A 25715-nucleotide genomic window follows, 5' to 3' on the forward strand; every position below is an offset into this window, starting at 1 on the left:
GCCTGCATGCTCCCCAAACCCTTGCTCAGCTCCTCCAACCCAATTAGTGCCCCCAAACCAGCCACCTCTTGCTCCTCCACCCGCGGGAATCTCAGCTGATCTAGGAGGCACAGAATTTTTATTTGGTTTAGACTTGACCAGCCCCGAGGTGACGGCCCTCACACACGAGAAAGCAGTAGAGCAATTAGTGAATAATGTTAAAACGGCTGAGCTAGCAGCCGCAGTAAAATTGGGCACCAGAAAGAAACAGAGCAAGGCTTGTTTCGGCAAGACAGTGCATGCGACTGAGTACAGTATAGGACAGTAGGTCATGCTCTCCGTATACAACCCCAGGACATTCCTGTCACCTAAGTACTCGGGTCCATACTCCATTGCGGGCAAAGTAAGCCCTTCCGTATACAAGATAAAGTATCCCAACGGTAAGACTGCGTGGTTCCATATCAACCAGCTGAAGGCATATGGAACACAGTCTAACCACGCACACCACGTCATGCTCGACGCAGTAGACCACGCCCCGCCCACAGCCAACGTAACCCTACCATCTCCCAACACGTCCAGCCCAGCCACGGACTCAACCCCGACTCCACCCCCGAACGATAGACTCCACCCCGGAACGCCCACCGACTGCAGCAGCAGAGACAGCGACTGTGACTCGGACGATAGCCACAGCATGCCTCCCTACTATCCCCATGCAACAGGACCCACACCCAGCGACTCTGACCACGATTCGAGTGATCCCTTCATGGTCACTTTCCTAAACAAACCCGACCACCGACCTACGATGACGACCCCAATTCCATCCCCACACAACTAGACACCACCTATTGGCCCAGAGACAACTCATACAGACTCATCCGAAACGACGCAAGCGACCCCAAATTACACCATGCAGCCCTATCAACCTTAATACATTCAAGAGTTTGGCACCCGGGAGAAGATGACGACCTTGAGCCTGACTCCCAAAACGAGAACCCCTTTGCGACCCTGTTCGCAACCGATAACTGAGGTGCCCAGATGATGTTTTAAAAGCAACCGCTTGGGAGAAACGGTGTCCTTTCTGATGGAACCTGCCGCATTTTATACGTTGTTTGTAAGTTTGTTAAATGTTGTTTGTCAGACAGCAAAGATTTTTTCCACGGCCCCACGCCCTTTCGGCCGAAACCTCTGAGAACTTTTCCGCACGCTCATCAGCAGAAACCTCTGAGGACTTGGCCCAGAGACTTGTTAAGGTCCCAGGCGCCAGTTCAGCGGAACACTTCTGTCGACAGATACCACACGCCCGTTCATAACTGCTCTTCTGGTTCGAGGGAAGAACCAATACGGCAGCCCCCCACGATGACTACATTTCTTGCCCGTTCTTGTCGGTTGCTCAGGCAGTGGAGAAACGGCTTGGGACCCGCCCTGCCTGGGAACCCCCCCTCTGGTCAGCTACGCTTGGGTAGGAGAGACACGACATTGGTAGCCGTCCTACCCGGGGACTCCAGCCAACTCTTACCCGTCGCGGCCCATACGCACCTCATTTTGGAAATTTTAGTTCAAAAAGTTTTGATTTTGTTTCAGGTAACCATTAGGTTGCCAACCACATGCTATTTACATCCTCAGACATTTGGATGGTAAATCGCACAGTCTGCGAGACGGCTCGCACTGGTTCAGTATTTGTAAGTGTGTCTTGTCCTGAAATTCGTTTTTTGAAAAAAATGAGGGAGTCACACATAGTGACCAATTATAAAGGGAGTAATTGGCACTCAAGGACAGACAGACTATCATACGAGATGTTAAACCAAGATAGTTACAGACACTATGCTTGATTCCACAGAACTCCAGAAGCTCCAGGACCGGAGAAGAGAAGAGAAGAGAAGAGAAGGGAAAGAAGACGCACCATGAGGACTTCCTTCGGATGGTTCCTCATCACAATGGACATTTGGTTGCGCATGAACGCGAACCCCATGACCTCAAGCCCCCCAGCCATTAATGATTCACTTCCCCACAGTACCCAGAGCCCAGTCACCAGCGACACCACACCATCTTGGTGTGCTAGGTTTATAACCTGGTATTCCCAGTCCAATGTAATAGAAACCTTGTTGGTATTGGCGATACTCTGCTGCATCGTGCAGACTATGCGTCTGAGAAAATGGAGAAGGAGAGCCTACCGCGCTCGCACCCTGGTATATCGGATCAGATCCCCTATTTTCGGATACGACCAGACCCCCGACCCCCGCGATCTATAATAAAGAGCATTCATTTGTGGTTTCATTGTAAATAAAGAAATGTAAAGAAATGTTCATGAGCAATTGTACGATCCTGAGCTTGACTGCCAAGACAGGAAAAATGTGTACAAACTGCTATGATTTTGTTTGTATGGTTGAGGAAGTTAGAGTGATGAAAGTTTTAAGTGAGAGTAGTGTATTAAGGATAGTTAGAGGTTCCCAATTTTTTTTGTTTTATAATGTATATCCCTGTTTGACATAGCGCCCCTTAGAACTGTCAGTTAAAAATGTTTTGCATAGTTATGGTCAGTGTAGAGGCCATGAAAGAAGTGCTCCCCAGGTCAGGGAATTGAAAGCAACATAGTTATGTGATCCTTCACGCTTCGCGTTAGGATCACAAGGAGGGAGTGTAGCCATCTAAATTGGCCAACTCCCGATTTAAAATGGTGAACGGCAAGGGCTGATGGGAAAGTCAGCCAACATAGACAGAAACCAGCAGCAGCAGGTTTGCTGTGTATTTACCTCTGAAGAGGCCAGACAACATCGATACCAGCGACCATCAGCATAATAAAGTAGCAGCCATCTGCATACTGATGAGCAATCCCCGGGAACAATAAGTAACATTTTGGACACACAAAGCAAAGCCAGACTCCTCGGCGCCAGCAGGAGCCAACACAAAGGAGGTGAACGAGCACCTCAAGACCGCCCATTGATCAGGGAACCGCTCCAGTATTGGAGAAAATCGAACCAAGCAATTGGGACAAAGTCGAATCACTTGGGACCAGGTACAGGGTCCGCCCCGAAAGGCGGGAAGCCCCAGGGGACTATAAGAGTTAAGCCCCAAGTTCAAATCTCTCTCTTCATCTCTTCACCTCTGCGTCCTGCCCGGGTCACCCAGCAACACGAACCAACATTGACCATGACCGGTGCAGTGACTCACGACAAAGTAAGTCTTAATTCAACGCTCGCTACGAGATAGGCACTCCTAGCTACCAATCCGTACCAACTTCGAATCCCGCAGGCTCAGAACCCGAACGAAAGGCCATTTGTTCCCCTGACCTGGTGGGCCAGTCTGAAGTTAAGTATAGGCCTGTTAGTTATAGAAGTAGCTTAGACGTAGAATTTGTGCATGAGTAGCGATTACTGTGTATAATAAATGTGCTTTGATTTAAATCTTACTAATCGGTGTACTGGGTTATTGATCATTACTCGGACTTGAACCTCGTGGCGGTATAAAGATACCTGGCAACTTGAGAGCAAAGGTAATAAAACAGAGCAATTGAACCAAGGAGAAAGTTAGCAACACTGAAGACCCAAGTTCAATCCCGACCCTGGGTCACTGTCTGTGTGGAGTTTACACATTCTCCCCATGTCTGTGTGGGTCTTACCCCGACAACCCAAAGATGTGCAGGCTTGGTGGATTGGCCACGCTAAATTGCCCCTTAATTGGAAATTATTTTTAAAAAATTTTAACCTAACATCCTTGGTGAGAGCAACCAGGTCAGGTGGAAGATTGGGTTAGCACTCCTCCATTTTAAGGGCAGCATTGCAACTGATTCCCTCGGTTTTCCAAAGGACATATGAGCTTAAGATTGCCCTAATTCAAAATGCCTATTTGGTATTATTTTTTTGTTACATAAATTCAGAATACCCAATTCATTTTTGCCAATTAAGGGGCAATTTAGCGTGGCCAGTCCACCGACCTGCACATCTTTGGGTTGTTGGGGCGTAACCCACGTAAACACAGGGAAAATGTGCAAACTCCACATGACAGTGACCCAGAGCTGGGATCGAACCTGGGACCTCGGCGCCATGAGGCAGCAGTGCTAACCACAGCGCCACCGTGCTGCCTGCCTATTTTGCATTATGCATGGAATTAAGAAGTGCGACAGGGTTGTGAAAATATACAAATGTAATGTAGAATCAGCAAGCCCGAGGTAGGAAATGGAAAAGATGGCCAGAATACCCATTTCTGATTTAATCATGTGACCCTCTGCCTAATTGTTTGTGAGAGAGAGGAAGAGAAAATGTATGTTGGTGAAGAAAGGCCTCTGAAAGTCCCCATAATCGAACAACCCACCGACACACCCCTAGGCTCCTGTATGGAAGATAGCTAGTTGGGTGAAGTAGTGCCTGTGGGATTATAAAAATTCATGACTCACTAACTCTAGGAGGGAGTGTGAGTTAAAGTCAGGGATGGGGCCATGAATTTGTTGTAAACAGTGAAATTAAAATTATTATTCTCAAGAAGCATTACAAAAATTCAGTTTAATAGCCTGACAGTTGAAAATAATGATCAGAACTATATGAGTCGGAACCCCCGGCTGGGGTGGAGAGGATGAGGCAATTGTTGGATCAGTTGTGGTTCCGGAGGGTGGAGGAGGACCTGGTGGAGGTGCTGGGAGCCCCAATTGAGATTGCGGAAATAAGGGGCTGGAGGGCATGCAGTCAGGCAAGGCCCCGGGGCCTGACGGCTAGCCGGTGGAATTCTAGAAGATGTTTTCAGAGATATTGAGCCCACGGTTGGTGAGGACATTTAACAAAGCAAGAGAGAAGGGAGTCCTCCCCCCAACAATGTCGCAGGCCTCGATTTCATTGATCCTGAAATGGAAGAAGGATCCGGAGCAATGCGGGTCATACAGGCTGATTCCTCTACTGAATGTGGATGCCAAACTGCTGGCTAAGATACTGGCCACAAGGATAGAGGACTGTCCAAGGGGCGATAGGGGAAGACCAGACCGGATTTGTTAAGGGCAAGCAATTTAAGGCCAATGTTTGAAGGCTTCTATATGTTATTATGAATACCTCAGAAGGAGAGGAGACGGAGGTGGTGGTAGCGATGGATGCAAAGAAGGCTTTTGATTGGGTGAAGTGGAATTACCTGTGGGGGCGCTGGGAAGGTTTGGGTTTGGTGGGGGCTTTATTGACTGGGTGCGGTTGCTCTATCAGGCACCAGTAGCGAGTGTGCATACGAACCAGCTGAGGTCGAGGTATTTTGAACTACACCGAGGGACGAGGCAAGGGTGCCCCCTCTCCCCGTTACTGTTTGCCCTGGCCATAGAGCCATTGGCCATGGCGTTAACAGCCTCTAGGACTGGAAAGGGCTGGTTGTGGGGGTGGAGCACCGGGTCTCGCTCTATGCAGTGGAGCTGCTCTTGTACATTTCGGGCCCGTTGGAGGGGATGGGGGAAGTAATGCGAATCTTGGGGGAATTTGGCAATTTTTTGGAGTACAAATTGAACATGGGGAAAAGCGAGATGTTTGCGATCCAGGCAAGAGGATAGGAGAAGAGACTGGGAGAGCTGCCGCTTAGAATGATAGGGAAGAGCTTTCGATATCTGGAATCCAGGTGGCCCGGAAATGGGAGGTACTACATAAGTTAAACCTATCCCGGTTGGTAGAACAAATGGAAGGGGACTTTAAGATATGGGACCTGCTCCCGCTATCACTGGCGGGGAGGGTACAGACCGTGAAAATGACGGTCCTCCCCAGATTTCTGTTTGTCTTTCAGTGCCTCCCCATCTTCATCCCTAAGGCCTTTTTCAAGCGGGTGAATAAGATTATTTTGGGCTTTGTGTGGGCGAGTAAAACCCCGTGAGTGAAGGAAGTGTTGCTGGAGCGCAGTCGGGGGGAGGGTGGGTTGGCACTGCCGAACTTCTGCAATTACTACCGGGCGGCTAATATAGACATGATTAGCAAGTGGGTAGTGGGGGAGGGGTCGGCATGGGAGCGGGTGGAGGCAGCGTCATGTAAAGACACCAGTTTGGGAGCATTGGTAACGGCACATCTGCCGTTCTCGCCAGTCCGGTAGTAGTGGCGGCTCTGAGGATCTGGGGGCAATGGAGGAGATACAAGAGAGTGGAGGGAGCATCGATTTGGACCCCGATTTATAATAACCATAGGTTTGTACCGGGTAGACTAGATGGCTGGTTCCGGATTTGGCAGAGGGCAGGAATTAGAAGGATGGGGGATCTATTTATAGACGGGAGCTTTCCCAGCTTGAAAGCTTTGGAGGATAAATTTAAATTGCCAGCAGGAAATGGTTTTAGGTATTTGCAGGTGTGAGACTTCCTGAGAAAACAGGTGCCAGCCTTCCCAGTGCTGCTGCCATGGGTGGTACAGGATAGAGTAGTTTCTAGTACCTGGGTGGGAGAGGGGAAGGTATCGGATATTTACCAGGAGCTTTCGGAGGTGGAGGAAACACCGGTGGAGGAGCTTAAGGGCAAGTGGGAGGACGAGCTAGGAGGAGAGATAGAGGCGGGGCTAAGGGCGGATGCCATAAGAAGGGTTAATACCTCCTCATTGTGCGGCAGGCTTAGCCTGACACAATTTAAGGTAGTCCACCGGGCACACATGACAGCGGCTAGGATGAGCAGGTTTTTCGAGATAGAAGATAGGTGTGCGAGGTGCGCGGGAAGCCCAGCAAATTATGCCCACATGTTTTGGGCATGCCCGAAGCTTAGAGGGTTTTGGCAGGATTTCGCTAAGGCAATGTCCACGGTACTAAAAACATGGGTGGTGCCGAGTCCGGAGGTAGCGATCTTTGGAGTGTCGGAAGATTCGGGAGTTCAGGGGGTGAAAGAGGCCGACGTCTTGGCCTTTGCCTCCCTGGTAGCCCGGAGACGGATCTTGTTTTTTTTTTAAAATAATATTTTATTGAAAATTTTTGGTCAACCAACACAGTACATTGTGCATCCTTTACACAACATTATAACAATACAGATAATAATGACCTTTTTTATTTAAACAAGAACAAAAGAAAACAACAACAAATAAATAAATATTAAATAACAAAAAATAAAAACTAGCCCTAATTGGCAACTGCCTTGTCTCAGGCCACGGCCACACCCCCCACCCCCCCCACCCCCCACCCCCCAAGTCCTGGGCTGCTGCTGCTGCCTTCTTTGTTCTCCCCTATCTATCTTTCCGCAAGATATTCGACGAACGGTTGCCACCGCCTAGTAAACCCTTGAGCCGACCCCCTTAGGACGAACTTAATCCGCTCTAACTTTATGAACCCCGCCATATCATTTATCCAGGTCTCCACCCCCGGGGGCTTGGCTTCTTTCCACATTAGCAATATTCTGCGCCGGGCTACTAGGGACGCAAAGGCCAAAACATCGGCCTCTCTCGCCTCCTGCACTCCCGGCTCTTGTGCAACCCCAAATATAGCCAACCCCCAGCTTGGTTCGACCCGGACTCCGACTACTTTCGAAAGCACCTTTGTCACCCCCATCCAAAACCCCTGTAGTGCCGGGCATGACCAAAACATATGGGTATGATTCGCTGGGCTTCTCGAGCACCTCGCACACCTATCCTCCACCCCAAAAAATTTACTGAGCCGTGTTCCAGTCATATGTGCCCTGTGTAATACCTTAAACTGAATCAGGCTTAGCCTGGCGCACGAGGACGACGAGTTTACCCTGTTTAGGGCATCTGCCCACATCCCCTCCTCAATCTCCTCCCCTAGCTCTTCTTCCCATTTCCCTTTTAGTTCGTCCATCATAGTCTCCCCTTCGTCTCTCATTTCCCTATATATATCCGACACCTTACCGTCCCCCACCCATTTCTTTGAGATGACTCTGTCCTGCACCTCTTGTGTCGGGAGCTGCGGGAATTCCCTCACCTGCTGCCTCGCAAAAGCCCTCAATTGCATGTACCTGAATGCATTCCCTTGGGGCAACCCATATTTCTCGGTCAGCGCTCCCAGACTCGCAAACTTCCCATCCACAAATAGATCTTTCAATTGCGTTATACCTGCTCTTTGCCACATTCCATATCCCCCATCCATTCCCCCCGGGGCAAACCTATGGTTGTTTCTTATCGGGGACCCCCCCAGTGCTCCGGTCTTTCCCCTATGTCGTCTCCACTGTCCCCAAATCTTCAGTGTAGCTACCACCACCGGACTCGTGGTATAGTTCCTTGGTGAGAACGGCAATGGGGCTGTCACCATAGCCTGCAGGCTGGTCCCCCTACAGGACGCCCTCTCTAATCTCTTCCACGCCGCTCCTTCCTCCTCTCCCATCCACTTACTCACCATTGAAATATTAGCGGCCCAATAATACTCACTTAGGCTCGGTAGTGCCAGCCCCCCCCTATCCCTACTACGCTGTAAGAATCCCTTCCTCACTCTCGGAGTCTTCCCGGCCCAAACAAAACCCATAATACTCTTTTCTATCCTTTTGAAAAAAGCCTTCGTGATCACCACCGGGAGACACTGAAACACAAAAAGGAATCTCGGGAGGACCACCATCTTAACTGCCTGCACCCTCCCTGCCATTGACAATGCTACCATGTCCCATCTCTTGAAATCTTCCTCCATCTGTTCCACCAACCGCGTCAAATTTAGCCTGTGCAATGTGCCCCAATTCTTAGCTATCTGGATCCCCAGGTAACGAAAGTCTCTTGTTACCTTCCTCAACGGTAGGTCTTCTATTTCTCTACTCTGCTCCCCTGGATGCACCACAAACAGCTCACTCTTTCCCATGTTCAATTTATACCCTGAAAAATCCCCAAACTCCCCAAGTATCCGCATTATTTCTGGCATCCCCTCCGCTGGATCCGCCACATATAGTAGCAGATCATCCGCATATAAAGATACCCGGTGTTCTTCTCCTCCCCTAAGTATTCCCCTCCATCCCTTGGAACCTCTCAGCGCTATCGCCAGGGGCTCAATCGCCAGTGCAAACAGTAATGGGGACAGAGGACATCCCTGCCTTGTCCCTCTATGGAGCCGAAAATATGCCGATCCCCGTCCATTCGTGACCACACTCGCCACTGGGGCCCTATACAACAGCTGCACCCATCTAACATACCCCTCTCCGAACCCAAATCTCCTCAACACCTCCCACAGATAATCCCACTCCACTCTATCAAATGCTTTCTCGGCATCCATCGCCACTACTATCTCCGTTTCACCCTCTGGTGGGGCCATCATCATTACCCCTAACAACCTCCGTATGTTCGTGTTCAGCTGTCTCCCCTTCACAAACCCAGTTTGGTCCTCATGAACCACCCCCGGGACACATTCCTCTATTCTCATTGCCATTACCTTGGCCAAGACCTTGGCATCTACATTGAGGAGGGAGATTGGTCTGTAGGACCCGCATTGTAGCGGATCCTTTTCCTTCTTTAAAAGAAGCGATATCGTTGCTTCTGACATAGTCGGGGGCAGTTGTCCCCTTTCCTTTGCCTCGTTGAAGGTCCTCGTCAGTAGCGGGGCGAGCAAGTCCAAATATTTTCTGTAAAATTCAACTGGGAATCCGTCCGGTCCCGGGGCCTTTCCCGTCTGCATGTTCCTAATTCCTTTCACCACTTCTTCTACCGTGATCTGTGCTCCCAATCCCATCCTTTCCTGCTCTTCCACCTTGGGAATTTCCAGCCGATCCAAAAACTCCATCATTCTCTCCCTCCCATCCGGGGGTTGAGCTTCATACAATTTTTTATAAAATGTCTTAAACACTTCATTCACTCTCTCCGCTCCCCGCTCTGTCTCTCCATCTTCGTCTCTCACCCCCCCTATTTCCCTCGCTGCTCCCCTTTTCCTCAATTGATGTGCCAGCAATCTGCTCGCCTTCTCTCCATATTCATACTGTACACCCTGCGCCTTCCTCCATTGTGCCTCTGCAGTGCCTGTGGTCAGCAAGTCAAATTCCACATGCAGCCTTTGCCTTTCCCTATACAGTCCCTCCTCCGGTGCTTCCGCATACTGTCTGTCCACCCTCAAAAGTTCTTGCAACAACCGCTCCCGTTCCTTACTCTCCTGCTTCCCTTTATGTGTCCTTATTGATATCAGCTCCCCCCTAACCACCGCCTTCAACGCCTCCCAGACCACTCCCACCTAAACCTCCCCATTGTCATTGAGTTCCAAGTACTTTTCAATGCATCCCCTCACCCTTAAGCACACCCCCTCATCCGCCATTAGTCCCATATCCATTCTCCAGGGTGGACGCCCTCTTGTTTCCTCCCCTATCTCCAAGTCTACCCAGTGTGGGGCATGATCCGAAATGGCTATAGCCGTATATTCCGTTCCCCTCACCCTCGGGATCAATGCCCTACCCAACACAAAAAAGTCTATGCGTGAATAGACTTTATGGACATAGGAGAAAAACGAGAACTCCTTACTCCTAGGTCTACTGAATCTCCACGGGTCCACCCCTCCCATCTGCTCCATAAAATCCTTAAGCACCTTGGCTGCTGCCGGCCTCCTACCAGTCCTGGACTTCGACCTATCCAGCCTTGGTTCCAACACCGTGTTAAAGTCTCCCCCCATTATCAGCTTTCCGGTCTCTAGGTCTGGGATGCGTCCTAGCATTCGCCTCATAAAATTGGCATCGTCCCAATTCGGGGCATACACGTTTACCAACACCACCATCTCTCCCTGTAATTTGCCACTCACCATCACGTATCTGCCCCCGTTATCCGCCACTATAGTCTTTGCCTCGAACATTACCCGCTTCCCCACTAATATAGCCACCCCCCTGTTTTTCGCATCCAGCCCCGAATGGAACACCTGCCCTACCCATCCTTTGCGCAACCTAACCTGATCTATCAGTTTCAGGTGCGTTTCCTGTAACATGACCACATCTGCTTTAAGTTTCTTAAGGTGTGCGAGTACTCGTGCCCTCTTTATCGGCCCGTTAAGCCCCCTCACGTTCCACGTGATCAGCCGAGTTGGGGGGCTTCCCACCCCCCCCCCCCCCCCCCTTGCCGGTTAGCCATCATCTTTTTCCAGCTTCTCGCCCAGTTCCCACGCGGCTGTATTTCTCCCAGACGGTGCCCCCCCGCCCATCCTTTCCCGCACCCACTCCCCCCTTTCCCCAGCAGCAGCAACCCAGTAATTCCCCCCTCCCCCCCCCCCCCCCGCTAGACCCCCCGCTAGCGTAATTACTCCCCCCATGTTGCTCCCAGAAGTCAGCAAACTCTGGCTGACCTCGGCTTCCCCCCGTGATCACGGCTCGCCCCGTGCGGCGCCCCCTCCTTCCTGCTTCTCTATTCCCGCCATAATTATCATAGCGCGGGAACCAAGCCCGCGCCTCTCCCTCGGCCCCGCCTCCCATGGCCAACGCCCCATCTCCTCTCCCTCCCCACCTCCCCCCATCACCACCTGTGGGAGAAAGAAAAGTTACCATACCGCAGGATTAATCATACAATCCCTCTTCCCCCCCCCCCCCCCCCCCCCCCCCACTCGTCCCACCACTTTATCCAAACGTTCATTTTCGTAGTCCAATCATTCCAATTTTTCTTCTACAATAAAAGTCCACGCTTCATCCGCCGTCTCAAAGTAGTGGTGCCTCCCTTGATATGTGACCCACAGTCTTGCCGGTTGCAGCATTCCAAACTTGATCTTTTTTTTGTGAAGTACCGCTTTGGCCCGATTAAAGCTCGCCCTCCTTCTCGCCACCTCCGCACTCCAATCTTGATAGACGCGGATCACCGCGTTCTCCCATTTACTACACCGAGTTTTCTTCGCCCATCTAAGGACCATTTCTCTATCCTTAAAACGGAGAAATCTCACCACTATGGCTCTGGGAGCTTCTCCTGCTCTCGGTCCTCGCACCATAACTCGGTATGCTCCCTCCACCTCCAACGGACCCGTCGGGGCCTCCACTCCCATTAACGAGTGCAGCATCGTGCTCACATATGCCCCGACGTCCGCCCCCTCCACACCTTCAGGAAGGCCAAGAATCCTCAAGTTGTTCCTCCTTGCGTTATTTTCCAGTGCCTCCAACCTCTCCACAGATCGTTTCTGGTGTGCCTCCTGTATCTCCGACTTCACCACCAGGCCCTGTATGTCGTTTTCATTCTCTGCTGCTTTCGCCTTCACGACCCGAAGCTCCTGCTCCTGGGTCTTTTGTTCCTCTTTCAGCCCTTCAATCGCCTGTAATATCGGGGCCAACAACTCTTTCTTCATTTCCTTTTTTATCTCCTCCACGCAGCGTTTCAAAAACTCTTGTTGTTCAGGGCCCCATATGAAACTGCCACCTTCCGACGCCATCTTGGTTTCTGCTTGCCTTCCTTGCCGTTGTTCCAAAGGATCCGCTGCAATCCGGCCACTTTCCTCTCCTTTTTCCATCCGTGTCCAGGGGGAACACCCTTCTGGTTTACCGCACGGTGTTTTCAGCCGTTAAAATTGCCGTTGGGGCTCCTATCAAGAGCCCAAAAGTCCGTTTCACAGGGAGCTGCCGAAACGTGCGACTCAGCTGGTCATCGCCGCACCCGGAAGCCCCGAGACGGATCTTGTTAACGTGGAGGGACTCAAAGCCCCCGAGTGTCGAGACCCGGGTTAGTGACATGGCTGGGTTTCTCAGTCTCGAGAAAATAAAGTTTGCCTTAAGAGGGTCAATGTTAGGAGGTGGCAGCCGTTCGTCGAATTTCTCAGAGAAAATTAAAATGTCAGCAGATTCAGTATTCCAAAGGGGGGGGATTGTTGTTGTATGGTTGAGGTGCGTGAAGATTGGACTGCGGGGGTGGGGAGATGTTTATTTTTCCATGTTGATGTCATTGTTTATGTTACTGTTATAAAAAATTTCAAATACCTTTATAAAATATTGTTTTTTAAAAAAAGAAAATAATTATCAGTTTAGGCATTATTCCTTCCCTGAATCAGTGAGACATTGCCTATTTTCAGCAGGGGACAGCGAAAATGAACTGCATATCTCTGTTTTACTATTGGCTTAGACAGCACATAACATTCCGGGTGCCTGCTAATTGTAATCACATAGGTGATAATCACTACTCATTGGCTGCACACCTGTCGGGGTTGGAGCTAGTGGGGTTTTAGAGTCCATTATTAAAGATGAGATCGCGGAGTACTTGGGAGCATGGCTTCGTCAAGGGGAGGTCATGTCTGACAAATCTGTTGGTATTCTTTGAGGAGGTAACAAGGACGTTAGACAACGGAGAACCAGTGGACGTGATTTATTTAGATTTCCAGAAGGCCTTTGATAAGGTGCCGCATAGGAGACTGTTAAATAAGTTAAGAGCCCATGGTGTTAAGGGTAAGATCCTGGCATGGATAGAGGATTGGCTGACTGGCAGAAGACAGAGAGTGGGGATTAAGGGGTCTTTTTCAGGATGGCAGCCGCTGACTAGTGGTGTGCCTCAGGGGTCTGTGCTGGGACCACAGCTTTACACAATATACATTAATGATCTGGAAAAAGGAACTGAAGGCACTGTTGCTAAGTTTGCAGTTGACACAAAGATCTGTAGAGGGACAGGCTGTATTGAGGAAGCAGGGGGGCTGCAGAAGGACTTGAACAGGCTAGGAGAGTGGGCAAAGAAGTAGCAGATGGAAGACAATGTGGAAAAGTGTGCGGTTATGCACTTTGGAAGGAAGAATGGAGGCATAGACTATTTTCTAAATGGGGAAATGCTTTGGAAATCAGAAGCACAAAGGGACTTGGGCGTCCTTGTTCAAGATTCTCTTAAGGTTAAAGTGCAGGTTCATTCGGCAGGTAGGAAGGCAGATGCAATGTTAACATTCATGTTGGAAGGGCTAGATTACAAGGCAGGGATGTACTTCTGAGGCTGTATAAGGCTCTTGTCAGACCCCATTTGGAGTATTATGAGCAGTTTTGGGCCCCGTATCAAAGGAAGGATGTGCTGGCCTTGGAAAGGGTCCAGAGGAGGTTCGCAAGAATGATCCCTGGAATGAAGAGCCTGTCGTATGAGGAACAGTTGAGAACTCTGGGTCTGTATTTGTTGGAGTTTAGAAGGATGAGAGGGCCTGGATAGAGTGGACGTGGAGAGGAAATTTCCACTTGTAGGAAAAACTAGAACCAGAGGGCACAATCTCAGACTAAAGGGGCAATCGTTTAAAACGGAGTTGAAGAGGAATTTCATTAGCCAGAGCATGGTGAATCTGTGGCACTCTTTGTCGCAGAAGGCCGTGGAGGCCAAATCTCTGAGTATCTCTAAGACAGAGATAGATAGGTTCTTGATTAATAAGGGGATCACGGGTTATGGGGAGAAGGCAGGAGAATGGGGATGGGAAAAATATCAGCCATGATTGAATGACGGAGCAGACTCAATGGGCCAAGTGGCCTAGTTCTACTCCTATGTCTTATGGTCTTATGCGTCGGGTGGAGGTGAAAGTCTAGTGCATATGACGCCATTTAAAGGCATTCAGCACCTGTTGATGACAACGTGCACTCTTGGTTGAAGGCACCAAACAAGCTTGAATAAAAGAACTTGCTTAAGGAGGGGATGAGCAATTTTCTTTGCGTGTTTCGTTTGGGCAGTTGGGTTGGGATTGTTTACGTTTGTATATGTGTGTCCGAGCGGGGGGGAAGGGGGGGACGGGACAATAGGTGGGAAAATGTTTGGCACCATTGGAGGGGGCCACCAAGCTAGCTGGGCGGGCTAGCTCATGGAAGCGCAGTGGGGGGTCAGCAGATGGTATGCTTGTTGAAGGGGGCTGTGTGTATAGTGCTGTTACTAGGGGGGGGAATGTTCTGCTGACGGAGGAGGGACTTTTGCTGTGGGACAATAGGGAGGTCGGGGACGGAGGCTGCCTGGGGGCGGGCCTGCGGATGCGTGGGGCGCGGGCTGGAGACTGGCTGAAGAAAGGGGATGGCTGATCGGCGGAGGGGGGGGGGGCAAGAAGCCCCCAACAAGGCTGATCACATGGAATGTAAGAAGGCTAAATGGGCTGGTTAAGAGGGCACACGTGTTCGCGCATTTGAGGGGACTGAAGGCGAACGTGGAGCGAGTAGAGGCTGCTTCATGCAAGGGCACTAGTTTGGGGGTGTTGGTAACGTTGCCTCTGCCATTCCCGCCGGCACGCTACTCCACCAGCCCTGTGGTGGTCGCGGCCCTGAGAGTTTGGGGGCAATGGAGGAGACATGTGGGAACAGAGGGAACATCGGTCTGGCCCCCAATAATCACTGCCCTGGGGAGGTTAGATGGAGGGTTCCAGAGGTGGCAGAGAGCAGGGTCGAGAGGATGGGCGATATGTTTATAGAAGGGAGTTTTCCCAGCTTGAGGGAACTGGAGGTGAAATTTGAACTGACGGGAGGGAATGACTTTAGGTACCTGTAGGCGCGAGACTTCCCACACAGGCAGGTCTCAACCTTCCCGCTCCTACCACCAAGGGGGATACAGGACAGGGTAGTTTCCAGAGTGTGTGTTGGAGAAGGGAGGGTTTCAGACATTTATAAGGAGCTTATGGGGTCAGAGGAAACACAAGGAGCTGAAACACAAATGGGAAGAGGAGTTAGGTGGAGAGATAGAGGATGGTCTCTGGGCGGATGCATTGAGTAGAGTCAACACGTCCACAACATGTGCCAGGCTCAGTCTGATACAGTTTAAGGTCATTCACCAGGCTCACATGACAGTGGCCCGGATGAGCAGGTTCTTAGGGGTGAAAGGCAGGTGCGCAAGGTGTGTGGGAGGACCAGTGGACCATGTCCACATGTTCTGGTCATGCCCAAAGCTTGGGGGATTCTGGCAGGAGTTTGCGGATGTCATGTCCACGGTGTTAAAAACAAGGGTGGCACCGAGTCCAGAGGTGGCAATTTTCAGGGTGTCGGAAGATCCGGGAATCCAGGAGGAGAAAGAGGCAGACATCTTGGCCTTTGCTTCCCTGGTAGCCCGGAGACGGATACTATTAGCTTGGAGGGACTCAGAGCCCCCGAAGTCGGAGACCTGTCTATCTGACATTGCTAGCTTTCTCTGTTTAGAGAAAATCAAATTCGCCCTGAGAGGGTCAATGTTAGGGTTCGCCCGGAGTTGGCAGCCGTTTGTCGACTTCTTTGTGGAAAATTAACCGTCAGCAGAAGGTGGGGGTGGGGGGCCGTGGGGGTAGTTTAGTGTAGAATAGGAGGCTAGAAAAGGTGGGACCTGTGAGGGAGGAAGACGGCTTTTGCACTACGTTTATATTTGTATGCACATTGTTTCTTCTGTTATTGTTATAAAACCATAAATACCTCAATAAAATGTTTATTAAAAAAAAAGGAGGAGGTGAGCAGTCTTCAGGATTCTCTGATGCTGCGCTAGATGCCCTGGTTCAGGCAGGAGAGAGTTGGAAGGGCATCCTCTTCCCTCTCTGAGCATGCTGTCAAGACCTGGAGTACACAGGACATGGCTGCAATGTCACAATAAATGTTATGATCCAGCCAGGGTTATAAGGTAAGAATGCTGCTCTTATGTTCATTGCTCACAGCCTCCTTGGTGAAGCGATGGCATCTCCTAATTTACTCCTGAATACAGTTCATGTCAGAGAAATGCTTCCTGAAGATGCATTGTGGATATCACGTCCTGCAGGGCCACCCTTTTCCTCCACCTCCCTCTTCTGGCAGTTGCTCCGACTCTTTTGCTTCTTCCTTGCTGATCCTCCAGCACTGGAGGAAGTTCAACATGACCCGCCACACCTGCATCAAACCTATTTCTGTGGCAAGCAACACCAGCGCATGACCAGAAACATCTTTCTCAGTGTAGACAGAGTGAATTTGGCAGCGTGATAAAGCGGCAGCCTGAACTAAGAAATTGCAACTAAATTGTATTTACTGAGATGTTCCTTCAAATTGGGGTTTCCTAAACCTTGGGCGCGATTCTCCGAGGCCGCGCCGGTTGGGAGAATCGCCAGCCACGCCATCAAATCGCACGACGCCAGTCCGACGCCGTCCCGCCATTCTCACAACCGGCGAGTACGGCCCCGTTGAGTTCTGCGCCGCGCCAGCCGGAGTATCGTCCGAGACACTCACAACGGCGATTCTCCGGTACCCCCGCTATTCTCCGGCCCGGATGGGCCGAGCGGCCGTTCCGACACAACAGGTTCCCGCCGGCGCCTTCCACACCTGGTCGCTGCCGACGGGAACTGTGTGGGAACGCTGGGGGGGGGGGGGGGGGGGGGGGGGGGAGGGGGGCGGCCTGTGGGGGGCGTCATTTATGTGGCGCTAAGGCCCAGCGCGCATAAAATACGCGACCCCACTCCTAGCCCCCCGAGGGCGTGAGAATAAGGGGCTGGGAGCGGGCTCCGACGGCAGGGTGAAACACTCTGGTTTTCACTCTGGCGTCGGGACTTTGTCTCCCTTTGGGAGAATCGCGCCCCTTAGGTCACAGTCCTCTCTGGGGTCACAGAGGTTACTTTTGGGGTTGTGAGCACCCCTCCTCTGAGGCAGCAATGGTGACCATGGCGTGGAGATGACCCAGTATGGAAACTCTGGTGTAACATCCCTGGACTCACTGGATCGATGTTGCCAAACCACAAGCAACGAATGGTGAGCCCAAGGCACCCAGCAACCTCAGAAATCACTCTTACTGCCTGGTGCTGAGTGTGCCCGGAATACTTGTGCACCAAGCTGGCATAGACAGAGGTGGATACGTGTCACTCACTGACTAAGTGCAGGAAAAACCAGCATGTCATACAACTGAGCCATGAAGATGAGTGGCGGCTTCAAACTGTTTCTGCTCCTGTCTGCCATTGCCCAGGCTCCTTGCCTTGGGATAGCCAATCCAATCCTGCTTCATTGGCACAGTCAACTGGACCACAGGGGGAGATGGACTGCTGAGTGAGGAAGGGGACTGCATTTAATACAGCCCAGTGGGCAGGAATCCTGGTGGCTCAGGTCCTGGAAACAGGAACCACACCCCACCTCCAGATTAAATCGAAGGTCAGATGGTACTACATGGGGTTTCTGGTCACCAGCGGCGGAATGCCAATTCAGCTCATGAATAGGCCTATTAGTGGTTAGCACTGCTGCCTCACGGCGCTGAGGACCCGTGTTCGATCCCGGCACCAGGTCACTGTCCAAGTGAAGTTTGCACATTCACCCCCACAATCCAAAGATGGACAGGGTAGGTGAATTGGCCCCGCTAAATTGCCCCTTGATTGGGGAAAAAATTAATTGGGTACTTTAAATTTATTTTAAAAATTAATGGGCCTATTGACACCCATTATCCTTGAACCCACAGCAATTTAGTGGTACCTCAGGAATTAAATGGAGGTTGCATGGGCCCTTGGAAGGCCGCCTAGAAAAGCCTGTCAGATTTACCAACAGCTTACTGATGTGGGGGATGGGCTGGTTCCTCGCTATCAATGGACTCAGCAGCAGGCAGGGGCTTGCTGCTGGAAGCCTAGCCCCTGTCCTTGCCTCTGATCCCCTTCTCCCATGACTCCCAACCACTGACCACATCCTGGCTTCCCTCTTCTTTGGCCGGGGAACTTCTACAATCCTTGGCCTCTGGTGGCTGCGGTGCCACCAGCAGGCACTGTTCCCACTGACACTAGCAGCTGTGATGAACTACCTGCCTTGGATTGCCCAGCCGCTTTTGGTGGGCACGTGTCTGCCATAGGGTGTGGTGATATGCACCAATATAAATGCATGTAGGCTAGTTAGACACTAGAGGGAGCACCAGTGACATCACACACACACACTCAACCAATAGATCAGGTAGATAGGACACGACCAATAGACATTCACCATACACACGGAGGTGGCACGACCACAGGGGGGCATTACACCAACCCATATATAAAGGACACCACACACAGGATCTGCCTCTTTCCATTGGAGACAGTCAGTGAGTAGAGATACAGGGTTGATTCAACATTACACCCACCACGTGGATTGCAGAAACTGGTTAGTCAGTCTGGGTAGCTATAGTAGGATTAGCAGTAGTGTCGAACCCGAGTAATAGATGTGTAAATAGTTTAATAAACGTGTTGAAGTTATCTCCACGTCTGAACCTTCCTTTGCCAAGTGCACCACAAGGGAGCCGCTTATGTTAACCTACAACATAACAAATCATGGTACCAGGACTGAACTGTTTCAATCCAGATAGCCATACCTCAGCGTACAGTGACAACCAGCAACGATACCCAGGCAAGATGTTCGAGATCCGGGTACCGCAGCAGCTCCAGTGTCACGCCGATCTCCGCGAAAACTTTCGGGTATTCCGGCAAATGTTTGAAATCTTCCTGGTAGCAGCCGAACTAGAAGACCTGGCCGATGTTGAAAAGACAGAGCTTCTCCTCACCATCACCGATGCCAGAGCAGAAGAAATCTTTTAAAATTTAAGTTCTCCAAAGGGCAAAACAGGAGCGACTTCCAGGCAGTCCTGGACAAATTCGGCAAATACTGTGAGGAAAACACACTCCAACCAGCAAGAAAAGGTAAGAGAAGCGCCAGTACTCACCTCGAGGCCGAGATCACGGAGCAGAGAACAGTTTTGGTCGGCGGCCATCTTTCTAAAGGGACTGCACTTGCGCGAGAAGCGCGCAGTACGGGAAGGTCCGTTTGCGCATGCGCAAGAGGCCGCGCATGCGCAATCACGAAAACGGCCATTGGTAAGGAACGGCGATCTGCGCATGCGCAATCGCTTCCTACGCGCTATGTCACATGCGTCATGATGTCAGAGGCCCTAGACCACGCCCATTTAAAGGGGAAACGTCCCAAATCAAAGAAAAAATCTTTTAAAGCCGTAAAACAACCTTCCTTCACCTGGAATGACAGCACAATGACTCAAATTGAACCAGGAAATGAAATTCACCTCCGAAGAACTCTGCAACAAGCAGTTACCTATGCCCAATCCGATGATTCTGACCTTGAATACTTTGATACCGACCTTTACATTTTCTCTGGACCTCGCGAGCCCAATGCCAGCTCCAACGCAAACAGTGATGATATGGTCCTAGAAGACTACGACTTGGACCAACCTTTCACCTTGGGAGGCTACCCCAGTACCAAATCCGAACCGCAACTAGACGTGTGCACATTGGCTACCCCGTATTGAATCCGACACAGTCGTGGATTCATTCTTCGGATTTGAGGATCTTCAGCCCAGCAGATATGACATCCCAACTCGTGAGTGCAGGATGATGCTGCAGCCTGAAACCAAGAGACAGAAAGCGGTACAAGCCCACAGAGAGCGGCCTGCTACCACACAGAGCGTGGTCCACGCACCGCTCAGGGTTACCGACTCGACGAAAGAAGACATGAAAGACTCCACACCGCAGTCCTTGCATGAACAAGAAGTGGCTCCAGTGTCACAAGCCTCCACAGCGAGCTCGTGGACAGACTCCACGATAGAAGAAACGCAAGACTCCAGAGCGCAGTCCTTGCTCACACAAGACGTGACTCCAGTGTCACAAGCCTCCGCAGCGAGCTCGTGGACAGCCTCCACGATAGAAGCAATGCAAGACCTCAGAGCGCAGTCCTTGCAGGAACAAGACCATCAGGGTCTAGCAACCTCCTCTGACCAACTAGCGGCAGACGATGCAAGTCTGCCATGCTCAAGTAAACAGCAAGAAGACTATGACAGTCTACCACGCTCCAGTGCACAGCAGGACGACCATGACGGTCTATCATGCTACAGTGAAGAACAAAGCGACGATGACAGTCCAAGCCCAAATGAAGGACAACAGCAAGATAATGACAGTCCACCCACATTGTTTGCACCACCAGATGAAGACTCTGACAATTTACCCAACCCAAGTGAACAACAAGCAGCTATTGAGGCTCTACCCACGGTATGTGAGACGAGTGACGACAGCATCCCACTTCCCATGCAAGATGTGCAAAGTGACAGACCTCAGCTAGTGTGTACAGTGTGTACAGAGGCACTCGACGATCACTGTGAGACCACTGGTGACTCCGGTGACACCATGATACTTCCACCCTCATTCGCTCGAACCTCTCCACAAGTCAATGCATTCCTGCATGTTCCGACTCCAGACGTGCAGCTTCAAGAAATCTCAGCTGACTCCAGTGAACCTGCTAAGGCTCCGGACGGGGAGCATCACAAACCAACACTGACTCAGTTAAAACAGCCAGACTCCAGATGGGGAGCAACCAAACGCCGACTCTGATTCACATAAGCCGGACTTTACTCCAGACAGGGAGTGCCGTAACTTCAGTGATGGCACACTCAGGGTGACAGCAGATGCCACAACGACAGGAGATGGATCACTTAACAATCACACTGGGTCAGTAATAACAAGCAGTGGCTACAATCCAAAAGGAATACACCAATATTCACCACAGCTGTATCCACACATTTTTTCCACACCAGCAGTGCAGCCAATGACAGCTCATGCTGGACAAACCCAGGGTTTGATTCCCGCTTGGTCACTGCGATAAGAAGTCTGCACATTCTCCCCGTGACTGTGTGTTGTCTCTAGGTGCTCCGGGTTTCTCCCACGTGTCCTGAAAGACGTGGGCCGGGATTCTCTGAAATCCCGGCCAAGTGTTGACGCCAGCATAAACACCGGAGTGGTGTACGCTGGTGTCAACAGGTCTCCTGGCCCAGAAATTCACCGCTGTTCAGGGGGCTAGCATGGCGCTGGAGTGCTGCGTTCTGCTCCGACGCCGAAAGGCAGCCCTGCACAACTGGCGTGGGTCCACGCCGGCACATGTGCGTGGTTGCCGTCTCCGCGCTGGCGTGGAGCAACATGTTGGGGACTTCACAGCGGGCTGCGCGGAAGGAGGTAGGTCCCCTCCGGATGCCCCAATCGCGGACCTGGATCCAATGGAGGCCCCCCCCCCCCCCGGAGTCATATCCCCCCGCTCCCCCACCAGGACTTCCACAGCGGCTGCGGGTCCGAGCCCCCGCCGGGGGAGTACCATGTTAGAACAACGGCAGCGGGACTCGGCGGGAGTTCGGCCCGTCGCCCACAGGGGCCTATTTTAGTGGCCCCGAACCGGCGCCACGCGACCGCGCGGACGAAATTGGCGCTCATTCTCCAGTTGCCGGAGAATCGGTGGCCCAGCATCAGAGCAGCATGGCTGGAATTTCCCGCACCCCCGGCTATTCTCCAACCCGGCGCGGGCTCAGAGAATCCCGCCCATGCTGTTGGATGATTTGGACATTCTGAACTCTACCTCTGTGTACCCAAACAGGAGCCGGAGTGTGGCGACTAGGGGATTTTCACAATAACTTCATTGCAGTGTTAATGTAAGCCTACTTGTGACACTAATAAAGGTTACTATTATGAGTCTGATTACATTGTATTTGTGGGGATGGAGGACGAGGGGCTTCACTGAGTCTTGAGGCAGTATGGAGTGCTTCGGTAAAACCTAATGAGTACATAAAAAAACACTTTTACAGGGCAGCACGGTGGCGCACTCGGTTAGCCCTCCAGCCTCATGGCACCGAGGTCCCAGGTTCGATCCCGGCTCTGGGTCACTGTCTGTGTGGAGTTTGCACATTCTCCCTGTGTTTGCAAGGGTTTTGCCCCCACAACCCAAAGATGTGCATGGTAGGTGGATTGGCCACGCTAAATCGGCCCTTAATTGGAAAAAATTAATTGGGTACACTAAATTTATCCCCAAAAAAATTTTTGAACACTTTTACAAAGTAGTTGGAAAACTCAGATATTCATATCTTTATGATTATATTATTAGATGTTAATCTATAATATGCAAACTTTAATTATTATATACGGAATGTTACTGCGCTGCTTTACTGCTGTTTTGTTTTTGCTGGTGTCTGAGATCCTGTCAATTTTCGAGTGCAAAAATGTGGTTGCATTGGTAAATAGTTTGGGAAGCACTGTTTTAAATAGTGATGAGGGGCCTTTCTGCTGATTTCCACCACCATTGTTCTGTGCGAATTCAGCACTTTGTGAATGAAGTGTTGGGACATTAGAAAAACAACAACAGGTTCTGCATTCTCACAGGGCCCTCTTTTGAATATATTATTCTAGCCTTTAAATGTTTCCCACATGCACTTTGCCAACAATCTTGTAGGTAGGTGAACTCTTATAGTCCTAATGTAAGGTTCGGCCTGAACCCGTCCGCGTAGAGAAAATGGTCATGGCTCACAATTGTTCTTTTTAAAAAGTGTTTTTATTGAAACTTTTAATTTATTACCAACACATCAACATCAAACAGCCCAGAAAACGAATGTTAAATAGTACAATATCGCATAAAAAGAAAAAAAACACACAATAAATTCCACCCAAAGAAAGTCAAAAGTAACCTACCCCCAATAATAATAACACCCCCCCCCCCCCCGCCCCAACCTCCACCCACCCACTACCATTAACAGCTGATGTTCACTAACTTTTAAAAGTAGGAAATGAATGGCTGCCACCTCAGGTAGAGCCCCTCCACCGACCCCCTAACGATGTACTTGACCTTTTACAGAGAGAAAGATTCCATGAGGTCACCCAACCAGGCCGAGGCACTGGGCAGAGCGGAAGATCTCCATCCCAACAGAACTCATCTCCGGGCTATCAACAGAATAAATGCGCCCCTGACAGCTAAAGTTTTGCCGAAATGCCTCCATACTGGCAAACCGTCCCTCCATGAACAGATTCCTCCAAATTCTCAAGGTCTTTTCCTTCCCATGACTTAAACATCGCATCCAAACCCGACGGCACAAACAAATGGTTGCCGTAGATCGAGGCCCACAATGACATTCACTCAGCTTGCAATGCTGCCTAAACTGCTTCCATATCCTTAAAGCAGACATCACCACTGGGTTCGAGGAATACCTCGCTGGGGAGAATGGCAGCAAAACCGTTACCAAAGCCCGTAAACTGGAGCCCCTACACAAACTCACCTCCATCTGCCCCCGTGTGAAATCTGACCTTCCCAGCCACTCCAGCACCTTCTCCATATTGGCTGCCTAATAATAAACAAGCAAATTGGATATTGCCAGGCCCCAGACTGCCACTCCCTTTAAAGGAATACCGTACGAATCCTTGGTGACTAACCCGCCCAAATAAAAGAGGTGATTGACTTGTTAACCTTGGCAAAGGAAAACAGGAAGACATTGAAACAGAAATAAAAACCTTGGGAGAATGTTCATCTTAACAGTCTGGACTCTGCCCGCCGAGGACAGCGGAAGGTTATCCCACTTCTGTAAATCGAACCTCACTCTACTCACCAGACTTGTATAGTTTAACTGATGAAGCATGGGCCAATCAAGGCCCACTCGGATACCCAGATACCGGAAACTACCTCTGGCAAGACAAAAAGGCAATACATCCAGATCGGCTCCCCTCCCCAGGCGATTATTTACTCTTCTCCAGGTTCAATTTATATCCTGAAAAGGAGCCAAAGCTCCTCAGGAGCATCATTATTTCATCCATAGAGAAGACTGGGTCTGTAACATACAAGAGTAAGTCATCAGCATATAGAAACACCACATGCTTCCCCCCCCCCCCCACCTTATCATCCATCATTCACCCAAAGACCTCGACGCTATGGACAAAGGAACAATCGCTAGCGCAAGCAGGAGCAGCGACAAAGGGCACCCCTGCCTTGTACCCTTACTCAATAGAAAATACCCTGAACTCATCACTTGTCATACACTGGCTGTCGGGGCTCTATACAATAGCCGAACCCAAAAAGTGAACATCTGCCCCCAAGTACCTCAGAAAGGTACTCCCACTCCACCCTGTCAAACGCTTTCTCAGCATCCATACATATAATTACCTCTAGTTCGGGGGCTGGAGAGGACAACACTCAGAACCAGTTGTATATGTGCCAATAATTGCCGCCCCTTAACAAAGACTGACTGGCCAGCACCTTGGTCAGTAGTTTGGCATCCCCATATGATCCACATTCTGTGACGTCCTTATCATTTTTCAAGATGAGGAAGATAGAGGCCTGCGAATGTTAATCGGGCAATGCACCTCAAGCCAAATAATTATTGGACATATCTACTATCAGTGGCACCAACTGGCCCGTACATCCTCAGGGCTTAACGGGGCCTCCAACTCCTTCCTTCTCTCTCTCTCTCCACCACCAGGAAGGACAACCATCTCGGAACTCCAGCATGTCCGATCCACTCCCCGAGGACTAATCTGTAGAGATCTCTGTAAAAAATCTCAAATACCGCATTGACTTCCCTCGGTGCAGAAAGCAAGCTGCCGCCCAAGTCCCTGATCTGTACGATCTCCCGGAAATCTGCCTGCTGCCTCAGCTAGTGAGCCAAAAGCTGGCCTGCCTTCTCCCCGTACTCATAAACCATCCCCCTCGAGTGCCACAGCTGGCCCACCACCTTCCACATGGACACCAGATCAAACTGCATTTGCAGCTGCTTCCTAGTTGCCAGGGACTCCAGAGTAGGGCCCTCCGAAAAGCGGCGACCCGTCTCCACAATCGCACCCACCAGTCGCTGTCATTCTGCCCTCACAGTCCTATCTAAATGCACCTCATAGGATATTGCCTCCCCTCTTATAACTGGCTTAAGGAACTCCCAAAGTGTGGAGGGGGAGACCGAGTTGTTCCTGTTAAACCTAATGGGCTGGAATTTCCGTCGGCAGCACACTCACGCCCGCGGAAACCACATTGGCCGGCTGCTGGGACAGAGGATCCTGCTGCTGGCGGGACGTGCCACACCAGAAAACAAGTGTGGCAGGACGGAGAATCCTGCCCTCTAGCACCTCGCCATGCTTCATTAGTGCCTCGGTGGTCTTTTCACGTTTCACCTAGATGGGGCAAAGCACTTCCTCAATCGATTTTTGTCGACTCTCCGACACCAACATCCATTGCTTCTCAAAGTATTTGTCAAGCTCCTTTGTGAGCACACCAGAGAACATGTCCGCTGTTATCA

General features: G+C 50.7%; 1 long non-coding RNA gene across 3 annotated transcripts in view; it reads right to left on the reverse strand.

Moving 5' to 3' along the window:
• Positions 1–24249, reverse strand: part of LOC140426232 (uncharacterized) — a 69938-nt gene extending 45689 nt beyond the window's left edge. For all 3 annotated transcript variants that reach the window (XR_011948165.1, XR_011948164.1, XR_011948163.1), the window contains exon 1: positions 24042–24249. This is a non-coding gene — a long non-coding RNA (uncharacterized lncRNA). The remainder of the gene's footprint in view (positions 1–24041) is intronic.
• Between the last annotated feature and the right edge of the window lie 1466 nt (positions 24250–25715).

Source organism: Scyliorhinus torazame, chromosome 7 (assembly GCF_047496885.1).
Source record: "Scyliorhinus torazame isolate Kashiwa2021f chromosome 7, sScyTor2.1, whole genome shotgun sequence".
In the NCBI taxonomy this organism is placed as follows: domain Eukaryota; kingdom Metazoa; phylum Chordata; class Chondrichthyes; order Carcharhiniformes; family Scyliorhinidae; genus Scyliorhinus; species Scyliorhinus torazame.